The sequence below is a fragment of the Condylostylus longicornis genome, unplaced genomic scaffold (genome assembly GCF_029603195.1).
Source record: "Condylostylus longicornis isolate FDR11 unplaced genomic scaffold, ASM2960319v2 ptg000151l, whole genome shotgun sequence".
NCBI classification, from domain to species: Eukaryota; Metazoa; Arthropoda; class Insecta; order Diptera; family Dolichopodidae; genus Condylostylus; species Condylostylus longicornis.
This window is the reverse complement of record NW_026578119.1, coordinates 1,212,626-1,235,394: the sequence shown is the minus strand read 5'-3', so window position 1 is coordinate 1,235,394 and position 22,769 is coordinate 1,212,626.

Genomic DNA, 22,769 nt, shown 5'->3' with positions numbered 1-22,769 from the left:
ATCTGTCATCTGTCATCTGTCATCTGTCATCTGTCATCTGTCATCTGTCATCTGTCGTCTGTCATCTGTCGTCTTTCGTCTGTCATCTGCCATTTTTCATCTGTCTTCTGTCAACTGATATCTCTCATCTGTCATCTGTCATATTTCATCTGTCATCTGCCACCTGTCATCTGTCAACTGTTATCTGTCATCTGTCATCTGTCATCTGTCATCTGTCATCTGTCATCTGTCATCTGTCAACTGTCATCTGTCATCTGTCGTCTTTCGTCTGTCATCTGTCATCTGTCATCTGTCATCTGTCATCTGTTATCTGTTATCTGTCATCTGTCATCTGTCATCTGTCATCTGTCATCTGTCATCTGTCATCTGTCATCTGTCATCTGTCGTCTGTCATCTGTCGTCTTTCGTCTGTCATCTGTCATTTTTCATCTGTCTTCTGTCAACTGCTATCTCTCATCTGTCATCTGTCATATTTCATCTGTCATCTGCCACCTGTCATCTGTCAACTGTTATCTGTCATCTGTCATCTGTCATCTGTCATCTGTCATCTGTCATCTGTCATCTGTCATATGTCATCTGTAATCTGTCATCTGTCATCTGTCATATGTCATATGTCATATGTCATCTGTCATCTGTCATCTGTTATCTGCCATCTGTCATCTATCACCTGTCATCTGTCATCTGTCAGCTGTCATCTGTCATCTGTCATCTGTCATCTATCATCTGTCATCTGTAATCTATCATCTGTCATCTGTCATCTGTCACATGTCAGCTGTCATCTGTCAACTGTTATCTGTCATCTGCATCTGTCATCTGTCATGTGCCATCTGTCATCTGTCATATCTCATCCATCATCTGTCATCTGTCAACTGTCATCTGTCACCTGTCACCTGTCATCTGTCATCTGTCATCTGTCATCTGTCATCTGTCATCTGTCACCTGTCATCTGTCATCTGTCATCTGTCAACTGTTATCTGTCATCTGCCATCTGTCATCTGTCATCTGTCATTTGTCATCTGTCATCTGTCATCTGTCATCTGTCATCTGTCATCTGTCATCTGTCATCTGTCATCTGTCATCTGTCATCCGTCATCTGTCGTCTGTCATCTGTCGTCTTTCGTCTGTCATCTGTCATTTTTCATCTGTCTTCGGTCAACTGTTATCTCTCGTCTGTCATCTGTCATCTGTCATATTTCATCTGTCATCTGCCACCTGTCATCTGTCAACTGTTATCTGTCACCTGTCATCTGTCATCTGTCATATCTCATCTGTCATCTGCCATCTGTCAACTGTTATCTCTCATCTGTCACCTGTCATCTGTCATCTGTCATCTGTCATCTGTCATCTGTCATCTGTCATCTGTCATCTGTCATCTGTCATCTGTCATCTGTCATCTGTCATCTGTCATCTGTCATCTGTCATCTGTCATCTGTCATATGTCATATGTCATATGTCATATGTCATCTGTCATCTGTCATCTGTTATCTGCCATCTGTCATCTGTCATCTATCACCTGTCATCTGTCATCTGTCATCTGTCAGCTGTCATCTGTCATCTGTCATCTGTCATTTGTCATCTGTCATCTGTCATCTGTAATCTGTCATCTGTCATCTGTCGTCTGTCATCTGTCATCTGTCATCTGTCATCTGTCATCTGTCATCTGTCATCTGTCATCTGTCATCTGTCATCTGTCATCTGTCAACTGTTATCTGTCATCTGCATCTGTCATCTGTCATGTGCCATCTGTCATCTGTCATATCTCATCCATCATCTGTCATCTGTCATCTGTCAACTGTCATCTGTCACCTGTCACCTGTCATCTGTCATTTGTCATCTGTCATCTGTCATCTGTCATCTGTCATCTGTCATCTGTCATCTGTCATCTGTCATCTGTCAGCTGTCACCTGTCATCTGTCATCTGTCATCTGTCATCTCTCATCTGTCATCTGTCATCTGTCATCTGTCATCTGTCATCTGTCATCTGTCATCTCTCATCTGTCATCTGTCATCTGTCATCTGTCATCTGTCATCTGTCATCTGTCATCTGTCATCTGTCATCTGTCATCTGTCATCTGTCATCTGTCATCTGTCATCTGTCATCTGTCATCTGTCATCTGTCATCTGTCATCTGTCATCTGTCATCTGTCATCTGTCATCTGTCATCTGTCATCTGTCATCTGTCATCTGTCATCTGTCATCTGTCATCTGTCATCTGTCATCTGTCATCTGTCATCTGTCATCTGTCATCTGTCATCGGTCATCTGTCATCTGTCACCTGTCACCTGTCATCTGTCATCTTTCGTCTGTCATCCGTCATCTGTCATCTGTCATCTGTCATCTGTCATGTGTCATCTGTCATCTGTCATCTGTCATCTGTCATCTGTCATCTGTCATCTGTCACCTGTCACCTGTCATCTGTCATCTGTCATCTGTCATCTGTCATCTGTCATCTGTCATCTGTCAACTGTTATCTGTCATCTGTCATCTGTCATTTGTCATCTGTCATCTGTCATCTGTCATCTGTCATCTGTCATCTGTCATCTGTCATCTGTCATCTGTCATCTGTCATCTGTCATCTGTCATCTGTCATCTGTCATTTGTCATCTGTCATCTGTCATCTGTCATCTGTCATCTGTCATTTGTCATCTGTCATCTGTCATCTGTCATCTTTCGTCTGTCATCGGTCATCTGTCATCTGTCATCTGTCATCTGTCATCTGTCATCTGTCATCTGTCATCTGTCATCTGTCACCTGTCATCTGTCATCTGTCATCTATCATCTGTCATCTGTCACCTGTCATCTGTCATCTGTCATCTGTCATCTGTCATCTGTCATCTGTCATCTGTCATCTGTCATCTGTCATCTGTCATCTGTCATCTGTCATCTGTCATCTGTCATCTGTCATCTGTCAACTGTCATCTGTCATCTGTCATCTGTCATCTGTCATCTGTCATCTGTCAACTGTTATCTGTCATCTGCCATCTGTCATCTGTCATTTGTCATCTGTCATCTGTCATCTGTCATCTGTCATCTGTCATCTGTCATCTGTCATCTGTCATTTGTCATCTGTCATCTGTCATCTGTCATCTGTCATCTGTCATCTGTCACCTGTCATCTGTCATCTGTCATCTGTCATCTGTCATCTGTCATCTGTCATCTGTCATCTGTCATCTGTCATCTGTCATCTGTCATCTGTCATCTGTTATCTGTCATCTGTCATCTGTCATCTGTCATCTGTCATCTGTCATCTGTCATCTGTCAACTGTTATCTGTCATCTGTCATCTGTCATTTGTCATCTGTCATCTGTCATCCGTCATCTGTCATCTGTCATCTGTCATCTGTCATCTGTCATCTGTCATCTGTCATCTGTCATCTGTCATTTGTCATCTGTCATCTGTCATCTGTCATCTGTCATCTGTCATTTGTCATCTGTCATCTGTCATCTGTCATCTTTCGTCTGTCATCTGTCATCGGTCATCTGTCATCTGTCATCTGTCATCTGTCATCTGTCATCTGTCATCTGTCATCTGTCATCTGTCATCTGTCATCTGTCATCTGTCACCTGTCATCTGTCATCTGTCATCTATCATCTGTCATCTGTCACCTGTCATCTGTCATCTGTCATCTGTCATCTGTCATCTTTCATCTGTCATCTGTCATCTGTCATCTGTCATCTGTCATCTGTCATCTGTCATCTGTCATCTGTCATCTGTCATCTGTCAACTGTCATCTGTCATCTGTCATCTGTCATCTGTCATCTGTCATCTGTCATCTGTCATCTGTCATCTGTCATCTGTCATCTGACATCTGTCATCTGTCATCTGTCATCTGTCATCTGTCATCTGTCATCTGTCATCTGTCATCTGTCATCTGTCATCTGTCATCTGTCACCTGTCATCTGTCATCTATCATCTCTCATCGGTCATCTGTCATCTGTCATCTGTCATCTGTCATCTGTCATCTGTCATCTGTCATCTGTCATCTGTCATCTGTCATCTGTCATTTGTCATCTGTCATCTGTCATCTGTCATCTGTCATCTGTCATCTGTCATCTGTCATCTGTCATCTGTCATCTGTCATCTGTCATCTGTCATCTGTCATCTGTCATCTGTCATCTGTCATCTGTCATCTGTCATCTGTCAACTGTTATCTGTCATCTGCCATCTGTCATCTGTCATTTGTCATCTGTCATCTGTCATCTGTCATCTGTCATCTGTCATCTATCATCTTTCGTCTGTCATCTGTCATCTGTCATCTGTCATCTGTCATCTGTCATCTGTCATCTGTCATCTGTCATCTGTCATCTGTCATCTGTCATCTGTCATCTGTCATCTGTCATCTGTCATCTGTCATCTGTCATATGTCATATGTCATATGTCATATGTCATCTGTCATCTGTCATCTGTTATCTGCCATCTGTCATCTATCACCTGTCATCTGTCATCTGTCATCTGTCAGCTGTCATCTGTCATCTGTCATCTGTCATTTGTCATCTGTCATCTGTCATCTGTAATCTGTCATCTGTCATCTGTCGTCTGTCATCTGTCATCTGTCATCTGTCATCTGTCATCTGTCATCTGTCATCTGTCATCTGTCATCTGTCATCTGTCATCTGTCATCTGTCATCTGTCATCTGTCATCTGTCATATGTCATCTGTCATCTGTCGTCTGTCATCTGTCATCTGTCATCTGTCATCTGTCATCTGTCATCTGTCATCTGTCATCTGTCATTTGTCATCTGTCATCTGTCATCTGTAATCTGTCATCTGTCATCTGTCATCTGTTATCTGCCATCTGTCATCTATCACCTGTCATCTGTCATCTGTCATCTGTCAGCTGTCATCTGTCATCTGTCATCTGTCATTTGTCATCTGTCATCTGTCATCTGTAATCTGTCATCTGTCATCTGTCGTCTGTCATCTGTCATCTGTCATCTGTCATCTGTCATCTGTCATCTGTCATCTGTCATCTGTCATCTGTCATCTGTCATCTGTCATCTGTCATCTGTCATCTGTCATCTGTCATCTGTCATATGTCATATGTCATATGTCATATGTCATCTGTCATCTGTCATCTGTTATATGCCATCTGTCATCTATCACCTGTCATCTGTCATCTGTCATCTGTCAGCTGTCATCTGTCATCTGTCATCTGTCATTTGTCATCTCTCGTCTGTCATCTGTCATCTGTCATATTTCATCTGTCATCTGCCACCTGTCATCTGTCAACTGTTATCTGTCACCTGTCATCTGTCATCTGTCATATCTCATCTGTCATCTGTCATCTGTCATCTGTCATCTGTCATCTGTCATCTGTCATCTGTCATCTGTCACCTGTCATCTGTCATCTATCATCTCTCATCGGTCATCTGTCATCTGTCATCTGTCATCTGTCATCTGTCATCTGTCATCTGTCATCTGTCATCTGTCATATATCATATGTCATATGTCATATGTCATCTGTTATCTGCCATCTGTCATCTATCACCTGTCATCTGTCATCTGTCATCTGTCAGCTGTCATCTGTCATCTGTCATTTGTCATCTGTCATCTGTCATCTGTAATCTGTCATCTGTCATCTGTCGTCTGTCATCTGTCATCTGTCATCTGTCATCTGTCATCTGTCATCTGTCATCTGTCATCTGTCATGTGTCATCTGTCATCTGTCATCTGTCATCTGTCATCTGTCATCTGTCATCTGTCATATGTCATCTGTCATCTGTCGTCTGTCATCTGTCATCTGTCATCTGTCATCTGTCAGCTGTCATCTGTCATCTGTCATCTGTCATTTGTCATCTGTCATCTGTCATCTGTAATCTGTCATCTGTCATCTGTCATCTGTTATCTGCCATCTGTCATCTATCACCTGTCATCTGTCATCTGTCATCTGTCAGCTGTCATCTGTCATCTGTCATCTGTCATTTGTCATCTGTCATCTGTCATCTGTAATCTGTCATCTGTCATCTGTCGTCTGTCATCTGTCATCTGTCATCTGTCATCTGTCATCTGTCATCTGTCATCTGTCATCTGTCATCTGTCATCTGTCATCTGTCATCTGTCATCTGTCATCTGTCATCTGTCATCTGTCATATGTCATATGTCATATGTCATATGTCATCTGTCATCTGTCATCTGTTATCTGCCATCTGTCATCTATCACCTGTCATCTGTCATCTGTCATCTGTCAGCTGTCATCTGTCATCTGTCATCTGTCATTTGTCATCTCTCGTCTGTCATCTGTCATCTGTCATATTTCATCTGTCATCTGCCACCTGTCATCTGTCAACTGTTATCTGTCACCTGTCATCTGTCATCTGTCATATCTCATCTGTCATCTGTCATCTGTCATCTGTCATCTGTCATCTGTCATCTGTCATCTGTCATCTGTCATCTGTCACCTGTCATCTGTCATCTATCATCTCTCATCGGTCATCTGTCATCTGTCATCTGTCATCTGTCATCTGTCATCTGTCATCTGTCATCTGTCATTTGTCATCTGTCATCTGTCATCTGTCATCTGTCATCTGTCATCTGTCATCTGTCATCTGTCATCTGTCATCTGTCATCTGTCATCTGTCATCTGTCATCTGTCATCTGTCATCTGTCATCTGTCATCTGTCATCTGTCATCTGTCATCTGTCATCTGTCAACTGTTATCTGTCATCTGCCATCTCTCATCTGTCATTTGTCATCTGTCATCTGTCATCTGTCATCTGTCATCTGTCATCTATCATCTTTCGTCTGTCATCTGTCATCTGTCATCTGTCATCTGTCATCTGTCATCTGTCATCTGTCATCTGTCATCTGTCATCTGTCATCTGTCATCTGTCATCTGTCATCTGTCATCTGTCATCTGTCATCTGTCATCTGTCATATGTCATATGTCATATGTCATATGTCATCTGTCATCTGTCATCTGTTATCTGCCATCTGTCATCTATCACCTGTCATCTGTCATCTGTCATCTGTCAGCTGTCATCTGTCATCTGTCATCTGTCATTTGTCATCTGTCATCTGTCATCTGTCATCTGTCATCTGTCATCTGTCATCTGTCATCTGTCATCTGTCATCTGTCATCTGTCATCTGTCATCTGTCATCTGTCATCTGTCATCTGTCATCTGTCATCTGTCATCTGTCATCTGTCATCTGTCATCTGTCATCTGTCATCTGTCATCTGTCATCTGTCATATGTCATATGTCATATGTCATATGTCATCTGTCATCTGTCATCTGTTATCTGCCATCTGTCATCTATCACCTGTCATCTGTCATCTGTCATCTGTCAGCTGTCATCTGTCATCTGTCATCTGTCATTTGTCATCTGTCATCTGTCATCTGTAATCTGTCATCTGTCATCTGTCGTCTGTCATCTGTCATCTGTCATCTGTCATCTGTCATCTGTCATCTGTCATCTGTCATCTGTCATCTGTCATCTGTCATCTGTCAACTGTTATCTGTCATCTGCATCTGTCATCTGTCATGTGCCATCTGTCATCTGTCATATCTCATCCATCATCTGTCATCTGTCATCTGTCAACTGTCATCTGTCACCTGTCACCTGTCATCTGTCATTTGTCATCTGTCATCTGTCATCTGTCATCTGTCATCTGTCATTTGTCATCTGTCATCTGTCATCTGTCATCTGTCATCTGTCAGCTGTCACCTGTCATCTGTCATCTGTCATCTGTCATCTCTCATCTGTCATCTGTCATCTGTCATCTGTCATCTGTCATCTGTCATCTGTCATCTGTCATCTGTCATCTGTCATCTGTCATCTGTCATCTGTCATCTGTCATCTGTCATCTGTCATCTGTCATCTGTCATCTGTCATCTGTCATATGTCATATGTCATATGTCATATGTCATCTGTCATCTGTCATCTGTAATCTGTCATCTGTCATCTGTCGTCTGTCATCTGTCATCTGTCATCTGTCATCTGTCATCTGTCATCTGTCATCTGTCATCTGTCACCTTTCATCTGTCATCTGTCATCTATCATCTGTCATCTGTCATCTGTCATCTGTCATCTGTCACCTGTCACCTGTCATCTGTCATCTGTCATCTGTCATCTGTCATCTGTCATCTGTCATCTGTCAACTGTTATCTGCCATCTGTCATCTGTCATCTGTCATCTGTCATCTGTCATCTGTCATCTGTCATCTCTCGTCTGTCAACTGTCATCTGTCATCTGTCATCTTTCGTCTGTCACATGTCATCTGTCATCTGTCATCTGTTATCTGTTATCTGTCATCTGTCATCTGTCATCTGTCATCCGTCATCTGTCATCTGTCATCTGTCATCTGTCATCTGTCATCTGTCATCTGTCATCTGTCGTCTGTCAACTGTCATCTGTCATCTGTCATCTTTCAACTGTTATCTGTCATCTGCCATCTGTCATCTGTCATCTGTCATCTGTCATCTGTCATCTGTCATCTGTCATCTCTCGTCTGTCAACTGTCATCTGTCATCTGTCATCTTTCGTCTGTCATATGTCATCTGTCATCTGTCATCTGTTATCTGTTATCTGTCATCTGTCATCTGTCATCTGTCATCCGTCATCTGTCATCTGTCATCTGTCATCTGTCATCTGTCATCTGTCATCTGTCGTCTGTCATCTGTCGTCTTTCGTCTGTCATCTGCCATTTTTCATCTGTCTTCTGTCAACTGTTATCTCTCATCTGTCATCTGTCATATTTCATCTGTCATCTGCCACCTGTCATCTGTCAACTGTTATCTGTCATCTGTCATCTGTCATCTGTCATCTGTCATCTGTCATCTGTCATCTGTCATCTGTCAACTGTCATCTGTCATCTGTCGTCTTTCGTCTGTCATCTGTCATCTGTCATCTGTCATCTGTCATCTGTTATCTGTTATCTGTCATCTGTCATCTGTCATCTGTCATCTGTCATCTGTTATCTGTCGTCTGTCATCTGTCATCTGTCATCTGTCGTCTGTCATCTGTCATCTGTCATCTCTCGTCTGTCAACTGTCATCTGTCATCTGTCATCTTTCGTCTGTCATATGTCATCTGTCATCTGTCATCTGTTATCTGTTATCTGTCATCTGTCATCTGTCATCTGTCATCTGTCATCTGTCATCTGTCGTCTGTCAACTGTCATCTGTCATCTGTCATCTTTCAACTGTTATCTGTCATCTGCCATCTGTCATCTGTCATCTGTCATCTGTCATCTGTCATCTGTCATCTCTCGTCTGTCAACTGTCATCTGTCATCTGTCATCTTTCGTCTGTCATATGTCATCTGTCATCTGTCATCTGTTATCTGTTATCTGTCATCTGTCATCTGTCATTTGTCATCCGTCATCTGTCATCTGCCATCTGTCATCTGTCATCTGTCATCTGTCATCTGTCATCTGTCATCTGTCATCTCTCGTCTGTCAACTGTCATCTGTCATCTGTCATCTTTCGTCTGTCATATGTCATCTGTCATCTGTCATCTGTTATCTGTTATCTGTCATCTGTCATCTGTCATCTGTCATCCGTCATCTGTCATCTGTCATCTGTCATCTGTCATCTGTCATCTGTCATCTGTCGTCTGTCATCTGTCGTCTTTCGTCTGTCATCTGCCATTTTTCATCTGTCTTCTGTCAACTGTTATCTCTCATCTGTCATCTGTCATATTTCATCTGTCATCTGCCACCTGTCATCTGTCAACTGTTATCTGTCATCTGTCATCTGTCATCTGTCATCTGTCATCTGTCATCTGTCATCTGTCAACTGTCATCTGTCATCTGTCGTCTTTCGTCTGTCATCTGTCATCTGTCATCTGTCATCTGTCATCTGTTATCTGTTATCTGTCATCTGTCATCTGTCATCTGTCATCTGTCATCTGTCATCTGTCATCTGTCATCTGTCATCTGTCGTCTGTCATCTGTCGTCTTTCGTCTGTCATCTGTCATTTTTCATCTGTCTTCTGTCAACTGCTATCTCTCATCTGTCATCTGTCATATTTCATCTGTCATCTGCCACCTGTCATCTGTCAACTGTTATCTGTCATCTGTCATCTGTCATCTGTCATCTGTCATCTGTCATCTGTCATCTGTCATCTGTCATATGTCATCTGTCATCTGTCATCTGTCATCTGTCATCTGTCATCTGTCATATGTCATATGTCATATGTCATCTGTCATCTGTCATCTGTTATCTGCCATCTGTCATCTATCACCTGTCATCTGTCATCTGTCAGCTGTCATCTGTCATCTGTCATCTGTCATCTATCATCTGTCATCTGTAATCTATCATCTGTCATCTGTCATCTGTCACATGTCAGCTGTCATCTGTCAACTGTTATCTGTCATCTGCATCTGTCATCTGTCATGTGCCATCTGTCATCTGTCATATCTCATCCATCATCTGTCATCTGTCAACTGTCATCTGTCACCTGTCACCTGTCATCTGTCATCTGTCATCTGTCATCTGTCATCTGTCATCTGTCATCTGTCATCTGTCGTCTGTCATCTGTCAACTGTTATCTGTCATCTGCCATCTGTCATCTGTCATCTGTCATTTGTCATCTGTCATCTGTCATCTGTCATCTGTCATCTGTCATCTGTCATCTGTCATCTGTCATCTGTCATCTGTCATCCGTCATCTGTCGTCTGTCATCTGTCGTCTTTCGTCTGTCATCTGTCATTTTTCATCTGTCTTCGGTCAACTGTTATCTCTCGTCTGTCATCTGTCATCTGTCATATTTCATCTGTCATCTGCCACCTGTCATCTGTCAACTGTTATCTGTCACCTGTCATCTGTCATCTGTCATATCTCATCTGTCATCTGCCATCTGTCAACTGTTATCTCTCATCTGTCACCTGTCATCTGTCATCTGTCATCTGTCATCTGTCATCTGTCATCTGTCATCTGTCATCTGTCATCTGTCATCTGTCATCTGTCATCTGTCATCTGTCATCTGTCATCTGTCATCTGTCATCTGTCATCTGTCATCTGTCATCTGTCATCTGTCATCTGTCATATGTCATATGTCATATGTCATATGTCATCTGTCATCTGTCATCTGTTATCTGCCATCTGTCATCTATCACCTGTCATCTGTCATCTGTCATCTGTCAGCTGTCATCTGTCATCTGTCATCTGTCATCTGTCATTTGTTATCTGTCATCTGTCATCTGTAATCTGTCATCTGTCATCTGTCGTCTGTCATCTGTCATCTGTCATCTGTCATCTGTCATCTGTCATCTGTCATCTGTCATCTGTCATCTGTCAACTGTTATCTGTCATCTGCATCTGTCATCTGTCATGTGCCATCTGTCATCTGTCATATCTCATCCATCATCTGTCATCTGTCATCTGTCAACTGTCATCTGTCACCTGTCACCTGTCATCTGTCATTTGTCATCTGTCATCTGTCATCTGTCATCTGTCATCTGTCATTTGTCATCTGTCATCTGTCATCTGTCATCTGTCAGCTGTCACCTGTCATCTGTCATCTGTCATCTGTCATCTCTCATCTGTCATCTGTCATCTGTCATCTGTCATCTGTCATCTGTCATCTCTCATCTGTCATCTGTCATCTGTCATCTGTCATCTGTCATCTGTCATCTGTCATCTGTCATCTGTCATCTGTCATCTGTCATCTGTCATCTGTCATCTGTCATCTGTCATCTGTCATCTGTCATCTGTCATCTGTCATCTGTCATCTGTCATCTGTCATCTGTCATCTGTCATCTGTCATCGGTCAACTGTCATCTGTCACCTGTCACCTGTCATCTGTCATCTTTCGTCTGTCATCCGTCATCTGTCATCTGTCATCTGTCATCTGTCATCTGTCATCTGTCATCTGTCATCTGTCATCTGTCATCTGTCATCTGTCATCTGTCATCTGTCACCTGTCACCTGTCATCTGTCATCTGTCATCTGTCATCTGTCATCTGTCATCTGTCATCTGTCAACTGTTATCTGTCATCTGTCATCTGTCATTTGTCATCTGTCATCTGTCATCTGTCATCTGTCATCTGTCATCTGTCATCTGTCATCTGTCATCTGTCATCTGTCATCTGTCATCTGTCATCTGTCATCTGTCATTTGTCATCTGTCATCTGTCATCTGTCATCTGTCATCTGTCATTTGTCATCTTTCATCTGTCATCTGTCATCTTTCGTCTGTCATCGGTCATCTGTCATCTGTCATCTGTCATCTGTCATCTGTCATCTGTCATCTGTCATCTGTCATCTGTCATCTGTCATCTGTCACCTGTCATCTGTCATCTGTCATCTATCATCTGTCATCTGTCACCTGTCATCTGTCATCTGTCATCTGTCATCTGTCATCTGTCATCTGTCATCTGTCATCTGTCATCTGTCATCTGTCATCTGTCATCTGTCATCTGTCATCTGTCATCTGTCATCTGTCATCTGTCATCTGTCATCTGTCATCTGTCAACTGTCATCTGTCATCTGTCATCTGTCATCTGTCATCTGTCATCTGTCAACTGTTATCTGTCATCTGCCATCTGTCATCTGTCATTTGTCATCTGTCATCTGTCATCTGTCATCTGTCATCTGTCATCTGTCATCTGTCATCTGTCATTTGTCATCTGTCATCTGTCATCTGTCATCTGTCATCTGTCATCTGTCATCTGTCATCTGTCATCTGTCATCTGTCATCTGTCATCTGTCATCTGTCATCTGTCATCTGTCATCTGTCATCTGTCATCTGTCATCTGTCATCTGTCATCTGTCATCTGTCATCTGTCATCTGTCATCTGTCATCTGTCATCTGTCATCTGTCATCTGTCATCTGTCAACTGTTATCTGTCATCTGTCATCTGTCATCTGTCATCTGTCATCTGTCATCTGTCATCTGTCATCTGTCATCTGTCATCTGTCATCTGTCATCTGTCATCTGTCATCTGTCATCTGTCATCTGTCATCTGTCATTTGTCATCTGTCATCTGTCATCTGTCATCTGTCATCTGTCATCTGTCATTTGTCATCTGTCATCTGTCATCTGTCATCTTTCGTCTGTCATCTGTCATCGGTCATCTGTCATCTGTCATCTGTCATCTGTCATCTGTCATCTGTCATCTGTCATCTGTCATCTGTCATCTGTCATCTGTCATCTGTCATCTGTCACCTGTCATCTGTCATCTGTCATCTATCATCTGTCATCTGTCACCTGTCATCTGTCATCTGTCATCTGTCATCTGTCATCTTTCATCTCTCATCTGTCATCTGTCATCTGTCATCTGTCATCTGTCATCTGTCATCTGTCATCTGTCATCTGTCAACTGTCATCTGTCATCTGTCATCTGTCATCTGTCATCTGTCATCTGTCATCTGTCATCCGTCATCTGTCATATGTCATCTGACATCTGTCATCTGTCATCTGTCATCTGTCATCTGTCATCTGTCATCTGTCATCTGTCATCTGTCACCTGTCATCTGTCATCTATCATCTCTCATCGGTCATCTGTCATCTGTCATCTGTCATCTGTCATCTGTCATCTGTCATTTGTCATCTGTCATCTGTCATCTGTCATCTGTCATCTGTCATCTGTCATCTGTCATCTGTCATCTGTCATCTGTCATCTGTCATCTGTCATCTGTCATCTGTCATCTGTCATCTGTCATCTGTCATCTGTCATCTGTCATCTGTCATCTGTCATCTGTCAACTGTTATCTGTCATCTGCCATCTGTCATCTGTCATTTGTCATCTGTCATCTGTCATCTGTCATCTGTCATCTGTCATCTATCATCTTTCGTCTGTCATCTGTCATCTGTCATCTGTCATCTGTCATCTGTCATCTGTCATCTGTCATCTGTCATCTGTCATCTGTCATCTGTCATCTGTCATCTGTCATCTGTCATCTGTCATCTGTCATCTGTCATATGTCATATGTCATATGTCATATGTCATCTGTCATCTGTCATCTGTTATCTGCCATCTGTCATCTATCACCTGTCATCTGTCATCTGTCATCTGTCAGCTGTCATCTGTCATCTGTCATCTGTCATTTGTCATCTGTCATCTGTCATCTGTCATCTGTAATCTGTCATCTGTCATCTGTCGTCTGTCATCTGTCATCTGTCATCTGTCATCTGTCATCTGTCATCTGTCATCTGTCATCTGTCATCTGTCATCTGTCATCTGTCATCTGTCATCTGTCATCTGTCATATGTCATATGTCATATGTCATATGTCATATGTCATATGTCATCTGTCATCTGTTATCTGCCATCTGTCATCTATCACCTGTCATCTGTCATCTGTCATCTGTCAGCTGTCATCTGTCATCTGTCATCTGTCATTTGTCATCTCTCGTCTGTCATCTGTCATCTGTCATATTTCATCTGTCATCTGCCACCTGTCACCTGTCAACTGTTATCTGTCACCTGTCATCTGTCATCTGTCATATCTCATCTGTCATCTGCCATCTGTCAACTGTTATCTCTCATCTGTCACCTGTCATCTGTCATCTGTCATCTGTCATCTGTCATCTGTCATCTGTCATCTGTCATCTGTCATCTGTCATCTGTCATCTGTCATCTGTCATCTGTCATCTGTCATCTGTCATCTGTCATCTGTCATCTGTCATCTGTCATATGTCATATGTCATATGTCATATGTCATCTGTCATCTGTCATCTGTTATCTGCCATCTGTCATCTATCACCTGTCATCTGTCATCTGTCATCTGTCAGCTGTCATCTGTCATCTGTCATCTGTCATTTGTCATCTGTCATCTGTCATCTGTAATCTGTCATCTGTCATCTGTCGTCTGTCATCTGTCATCTGTCATCTGTCATCTGTCATCTGTCATCTGTCATCTGTCATCTGTCATCTGTCATCTGTCATCTGTCAACTGTTATCTGTCATCTGCATCTGTCATCTGTCATGTGCCATCTGTCATCTGTCATATCTCATCCATCATCTGTCATCTGTCATCTGTCAACTGTCATCTGTCACCTGTCACCTGTCATCTGTCATTTGTCATCTGTCATCTGTCATCTGTCATCTGTCATCTGTCATTTGTCATCTGTCATCTGTCATCTGTCATCTGTCAGCTGTCACCTGTCATCTGTCATCTGTCATCTGTCATCTGTCATCTGTCATCTGTCATCTGTCATCTGTCATCTGTCATCTCTCATCTGTCATCTGTCATCTGTCATCTGTCATCTGTCATCTGTCATCTGTCATCTGTCATCTGTCATCTGTCATCTGTCATCTGTCATCTGTCATCTGTCATCTGTCATCTGTCATCTGTCATCTGTCATCTGTCATCTGTCATCTGTCATCTGTCATCTGTCATCTGTCATCTGTCATCTGTCATCTGTCATCTGTCATCTGTCATCTGTCATCTGTCATCTGTCATCTGTCATCTGTCATCTGTCATCTGTCATCTGTCATCTGTCATCTGTCATCTGTCATCTGTCATCTGTCATCTGTCATCTGTCATCTGTCATCTGTCATCGGTCATCTGTCATCTGTCACCTGTCATCTGTCATCTTTCGTCTGTCATCCGTCATCTGTCATCTGTCATCTGTCATCTGTCATCTGTCATCTGTCATCTGTCATCTGTCATCTGTCATCTGTCATCTGTCATCTGTCATCTGTCACCTGTCACCTGTCATCTGTCATCTGTCATCTGTCATCTGTCATCTGTCATCTGTCATCTGTCAACTGTTATCTGTCATCTGTCATCTGTCATTTGTCATCTGTCATCTGTCATCTGTCATCTGTCATCTGTCATCTGTCATCTGTCATCTGTCATCTGTCATCTGTCATCTGTCATCTGTCATCTGTCATCTGTCATCTGTCATTTGTCATCTGTCATCTGTCATCTGTCATCTGTCATCTGTCATTTGTCATCTGTCATCTGTCATCTTTCGTCTGTCATCGGTCATCTGTCATCTGTCATCTGTCATCTGTCATCTGTCATCTGTCATCTGTCATCTGTCATCTGTCATCTGTCACCTGTCATCTGTCATCTGTCATCTATCATCTGTCATCTGTCACCTGTCATCTGTCATCTGTCATCTGTCATCTGTCATCTGTCATCTGTCATCTGTCATCTGTCATCTGTCATCTGTCATCTGTCATCTGTCATCTGTCATCTGTCATCTGTCAACTGTCATCTGTCATCTGTCATCTGTCATCTGTCATCTGTCATCTGTCAACTGTTATCTGTCATCTGCCATCTGTCATCTGTCATTTGTCATCTGTCATCTGTCATCTGTCATCTGTCATCTGTCATCTGTCATCTGTCATTTGTCATCTGTCATCTGTCATCTGTCATCTGTCATCTGTCATCTGTCATCTGTCATCTGTCATCTGTCATCTGTCATCTGTCATCTGTCATCTGTCATCTGTCATCTGTCATCTGTCATCTGTCATCTGTCATCTGTCATCTGTCATCTGTCATCTGTCATCTGTCATCTGTCATCTGTCATCTGTCATCTGTCATCTGTCATCTGTCATCTGTCATCTGTCATCTGTCATCTGTCAACTGTTATCTGTCATCTGTCATCTGTCATTTGTCATCTGTCATCTGTCATCTGTCATCTGTCATCTGTCATCTGTCATCTGTCATCTGTCATCTGTCATCTGTCATCTGTCATCTGTCATTTGTCATCTGTCATCTGTCATCTGTCATCTGTCATCTGTCATTTGTCATCTGTCATCTGTCATCTGTCATCTTTCGTCTGTCATCTGTCATCGGTCATCTGTCATCTGTCATCTGTCATCTGTCATCTGTCATCTGTCATCTGTCATCTGTCATCTGTTATCTGTCATCTGTCACCTGTCATCTGTCATCTGTCATCTATCATCTGTCATCTGTCACCTGTCATCTGTCATCTGTCATCTGTCATCTGTCATCTGTCATCTTTCATCTGTCATCTGTCATCTGTCATCTGTCATCTGTCATCTGTCATCTGTCATCTGTCAACTGTCATCTGTCATCTGTCATCTGTCATCTGTCATCTGTCATCTGTCATCTGTCATCTGTCATCTGTCATCTGTCATCTGTCATCTGTCATCTGTCATCTGTCATCTGTCATCTGTCATCTGTCATCTGTCATCTGTCATCTGTCATCTGTCATCTGTCATCTGTCATCTGTCACCTGTCATCTGTCATCTATCATCTCTCATCGGTCATCTGTCATCTGTCACTCTGTCATCTGTCATCTGTCATCTGTCATCTGTCATCTGTCATCTGTCATTTGTCATCTGTCATCTGTCATCTCTCATCTGTCATCTGTCATCTGTCATCTGTCATCTGTCATCTGTCATCTGTCATCTGTCATCTCTCATCTGTCATCTGTCATCTGTCATCTGTCATCTGTCATCTGTCATCTGTCATCTGTCAACTGTTATCTGTCATCTGCCATCTGTCATCTGTCATTTGTCATCTGTCATCTGTCATCTGTCATCTGTCATCTGTCATCTATCATCTTTCGTCGGTCATCTGTCATCTGTCATCTGTCATCTGTCATCTGTCATCTGTCATCTGTCATCTGTCATCTGTCATCTGTCACCTGTCATCTGTCATCTATCATCTGTCATCTGTCATCGGTCATCTGTCATCTGTCATCTGTCATCTGTCATCTGTCATCTGTCATCTTCATCTGTCATCTGTCATCTGTCATCTGTCATCTGTCATCTGTCATCTGTCATCTGTCATCTGTCATCTGTCATCTGTCATCTGTCATCTGTCATCTGTCATCTGTCATCTGTCATCTGTCATCTGTCATCTGTCATCTGTCATCTGTCATCTGTCATCTGTCATCTGTCATCTGTCATCTGTCATCTGTCATCTGTCATCTGTCATCTGTCATCTGTCATCTGTCATCTGTCATCTGTCATCTGTCATCTGTCATCTGTCATCTGTCATCTGTCATCTGTCATCTGTCATCTGTCATCTGTCATCTGTCGTCTGTCATCTGTCATCTGTCATCTGTCATCTGTCATATGTTATATGTTATATGTCATCTGTCATCTGTCATCTGTCATCCCTCATCTGTCATCTGTCATCTGTCATCTGTCATCTGTCATCTGTCATCTGTCATCTGCCATCTGTCAACTGTCATCTGTCATCTGTCGTCTGTCATCTGTCGTCTTTCGTCTGTCATCTGTCATTTTTCATCTGTCTTCTGTCAACTGTTTTCTCTCATCTGTCATCTGTCATATTTCATCTGTCATCTGCCACCTGTCATCTGTCAACTGTTATCTGTCATCTGTCATCTGTCATCTGTCGTCTGTCATCTGTCATCTTTCGTCTGTCATCTGTCATTTTTCATCTGTCTTCTGTCAACTGTTATCTCTCATCTGTCATCTGTCATCTGTCATATTTCATCTGTCATCTATCAACTGTCATCTGTCATCTGTCATCTGTCATCTCTCATCTGTCATCGGTCATCTGTCATCTGTCATCTGTCATCTGTCATCTGTCATCTGTCATCTGTCATCTGTCATCTGTCATCTGTCATCTGTCATCTGTCATATGTCATATGTCATCTGTCATCTGTCATCCCTCATCTGTCATCTGTCATCTGTCATCTGTCATCTGTCATCTGTCATCTGTCATCTGTCATCTGCCATCTGTCAACTGTCATCTGTCATCTGTCGTCTGTCATCTGTCGTCTTTCGTCTGTCATCTGTCATTTTTCATCTGTCTTCTGTCAACTGTTATCTCTCATCTGTCATCTGTCATATTTCATCTGTCATCTGCCACCTGTCATCTGTCAACTGTTATCTGTCATCTGTCATCTGTCATCTGTCGTCTGTCATCTGTCATCTTTCGTCTGTCATCTGTCATTTTTCATCTGTCTTCTGTCAACTGTTATCTCTCATCTGTCATCTGTCATCTGTCACCTGTCATCTGTCATCTGTCATCTGTCATCTGTCATCTGCCATCTGTCATCTGTCATCTGTCATCTCTCATCTGTCATCTGTCATCTGTCACCTGTCATCTGTCATCTGTCATCTGTCATCTGTCATCTGTCATCTGTCATCTGTCATCTGTCATATGTCATATGTCATCTGTCATCTGTCATCCCTCATCTGTCATCTGTCATCTGTCATCTGTCATCTGTCATCTGTCATCTGTCATCTGTCATCTGCCATCTGTCAACTGTCATCTGTCATCTGTCGTCTGTCATCTGTCGTCTTTCGTCTGTCATCTGTCATTTTTCATCTGTCTTCTGTCAACTGTTATCTCTCATCTGTCATCTGTCATATTTCATCTGTCATCTGCCACCTGTCATCTGTCAACTGTTATCTGTCATCTGTCATCTGTCATCTGTCGTCTGTCATCTGTCATCTGTCACCTGTCACCTGTCATCTGTCATCTTTCGTCTGTCATCTGTCATCTGTCATCTGTCATCTGTCATCTGTCATCTGTCATCTGTCATCTGTCATCTGTCATCTGTCATCTGTCATCTGTCATCTGTCATCTGTCATCTGTCATCTGTCATCTGTCATCTGTCATCTGTCATCTGTCATCTGTCATCTGTCATCTGTCATCTGTCATCTGTCATCCCTCATCTGTCATCTGTCATCTGTCATCTGTCATCTGTCATCTGTCATCTGCCATCTGTCATCTGTCATCTGTCATCTCTCATCTGTCATCTGTCATCTGTCATCTGTCATCTGTCATCTGTCATCTGTCATCTGTCATCTGTCATCTGTCATCTGTCATCTGTCATCTGTCATCTGTCATCTGTCATCTGTCATATGTCATATGTCATATGTCATCTGTCATCTGTCATCTGTTATCTGCCATCTGTCATCTATCACCTGTCATCTGTCATCTGTCATCTGTCAGCTGTTATCTGTCATCTGTCATCTGTCATTTGTCATCTGTCATCTGTCATCTGTAATCTGTCATCTGTCATCTGTCGTCTGTCATCTGTCATCTGTCATCTGTCATCTGTCATCTGTCATCTGTCATCTGTCATCTGTCATCTGTCATCTGTCATCTGTCATCTGTCATCTGTCATGTGTCATCTGTCATCTGTCATCTGTCATCCCTCATCTGTCATCTGTCATCTGTCATCTGTCGTCTGTCATCTGTCATCTGTCATCTGCCATCTGTCAACTGTCATCTGTCATCTGTCGTCTGTCATCTGTCGTCTTTCGTCTGTCATCTGTCATTTTTCATCTGTCTTCTGTCAACTGTTATCTCTCATCTGTCATCTGTCATATTTCATCTGTCATCTGCCACCTGTCATCTGTCAACTGTTATCTGTCATCTGTCATCTGTCATCTGTCATCTGTCATCTGTCATATCTCATCTGTCATCTACCATCTGTCAACTGTCATCTGTCATCTGTCCTCTGTCATCTGTCATCTGTCATCTGTCATCTGTCATCCCTCGTCTGTCATCTGTCATCTGTCATCTGTCATCTGTCATCTGTCATCTGTCATCTGTCATCTGCCATCTGTCAACTGTCATCTGTCATCTGTCGTCTGTCATCTGTCGTCTTTCGTCTGTCATCTGTCATTTTTCATCTGTCTTCTGTCAACTGTTATCTCTCATCTGTCATCTGTCATATTTCATCTGTCATCTGCCACCTGTCATCTGTCAACTGTTATCTGTCATCTGTCATCTGTCATCTGTCATCTGTCATATCTCATCTGTCATCTACCATCTGTCAACTGTCATCTGTCATCTGTCATCTGTCATCTGTCATCTGTCATCTGTCATCTGTCATCTGTCATCTGTCATCTGTCAACTGTCATCTGTCATCTGTCATCTTTTGTCTGTCATATGTCATCTGTCATCTGTCATCTGTTATCTGTTATCTGTCATCTGTCATCTGTCATCTGTCATCCGTCATCTGTCATCTGTCATCTGTCATCTGTCATCTGTCATCTGTCATCTGTCGTCTGTCATCTGTCGTCTTTCGTCTGTCATCTGCCATTTTTCATCTGTCTTCTGTCAACTGTTATCTCTCATCTGTCATCTGTCATATTTCATCTGTCATCTGCCACCTGTCATCTGTCATCTGTCATCTGTCATCTGTCATCTGTCATCTGTCATCTGTCAACTGTCATCTGTCATCTGTCGTCTTTCGTCTGTCATCTGTCATCTGTCATCTGTCATCTGTCATCTGTTATCTGTTATCTGTCATCTGTCATCTGTCATCTGTCATCTGTCATCTGTCATCTGTCATCTGTCATCTGTCATCTGTCATCTGTCGTCTGTCATCTGTCGTCTTTCGTCTGTCATCTGTCATTTTTCATCTGTCTTCTGTCAACTGTTATCTCTCATCTGCCATCTGTCATATTTCATCTGTCATCTGCCACCTGTCATCTGTCAACTGTTATCTGTCATCTGTCATCTGTCATCTGTCATCTGTCATCTGTCATCTGTCATATGTCATCTGTCATCTGTCATCTGTCATCTGTCATCTGTCATATGTCATATGTCATATGTCATATGTCATCTGTCATCTGTCATCTGTCAACTGTTATCTGTCATCTGCATCTGTCATCTGTCATGTGCCATCTGTCATCTGTCATATCTCATCCATCATCTGTCATCTGTCATCTGTCAACTGTCATCTGTCACCTGTCACCTGTCATCTGTCATTTGTCATCTGTCATCTGTCATCTGTCATCTGTCATCTGTCATTTGTCATCTGTCATCTGTCATCTGTCATCTGTCAGCTGTCACCTGTCATCTGTCATCTGTCATCTGTCATCTGTCATCTGTCATCTGTCATCTGTCATCTGTCAACTGTTATCTGTCATCTGCATCTGTCATCTGTCATGTGCCATCTGTCATCTGTCATATCTCATCCATCATCTGTCATCTGTCATCTGTCATCTGTCATCTGTCATCTGTCATCTGTCATTTGTCATCTGTCATCTGTCATCTGTCATCTGTCATCTGTCATTTGTCATCTTTCATCTGTCATCTGTCATCTTTCGTCTGTCATATGTCATATGTCATATGTCATATGTCATCTGTCATCTGTCATCTGTTATCTGCCATCTGTCATCTATCACCTGTCATCTGTCATCTGTCATCTGTCAGCTGTCATCTGTCATCTGTCATCTGTCATCTGTCATTTGTTATCTGTCATCTGTCATCTGTAATCTGTCATCTGTCATCTGTCGTCTGTCATCTGTCATCTGTCATCTGTCATCTGTCATCTGTCATCTGTCATCTGTCAACTGTTATCTGTCATCTGCCATCTGTCATATTTCATCTGTCATCTGCCACCTGTCATCTGTCAACTGTTATCTGTCATCTGTCATCTGTCATCTGTCATCTGTCATCTGTCATCTGTCATATGTCATCTGTCATCTGTCATCTGTCATCTGTCATCTGTCATATGTCATATGTCATATGTCATATGTCATCTGTCATCTGTCATCTGTTATCTGCCATCTGTCATCTATCACCTGTCATCTGTCATCTGTCATCTGTCAGCTGTCATCTGTCATCTGTCATCTATCACCTGTCATCTGTCATCTGTCATCTGTCAGCTGTCATCTGTCATCTGTCATCTGTCATCTGTCATTTGTTATCTGTCATCTGTCATCTGTAATCTGTCATCTGTCATCTGTCGTCTGTCATCTGTCATCTGTCATCTGTCATCTGTCATTTTTCATCTGTCTTCTGTCAACTGTTATCTCTCATCTGCCATCTGTCATATTTCATCTGTCATCTGCCACCTGTCATCTGTCAACTGTTATCTGTCATCTGTCATCTGTCATCTGTCATCTGTCATCTGTCATCTGTCATATGTCATCTGTCATCTGTCATCTGTCATCTGTCATCTGT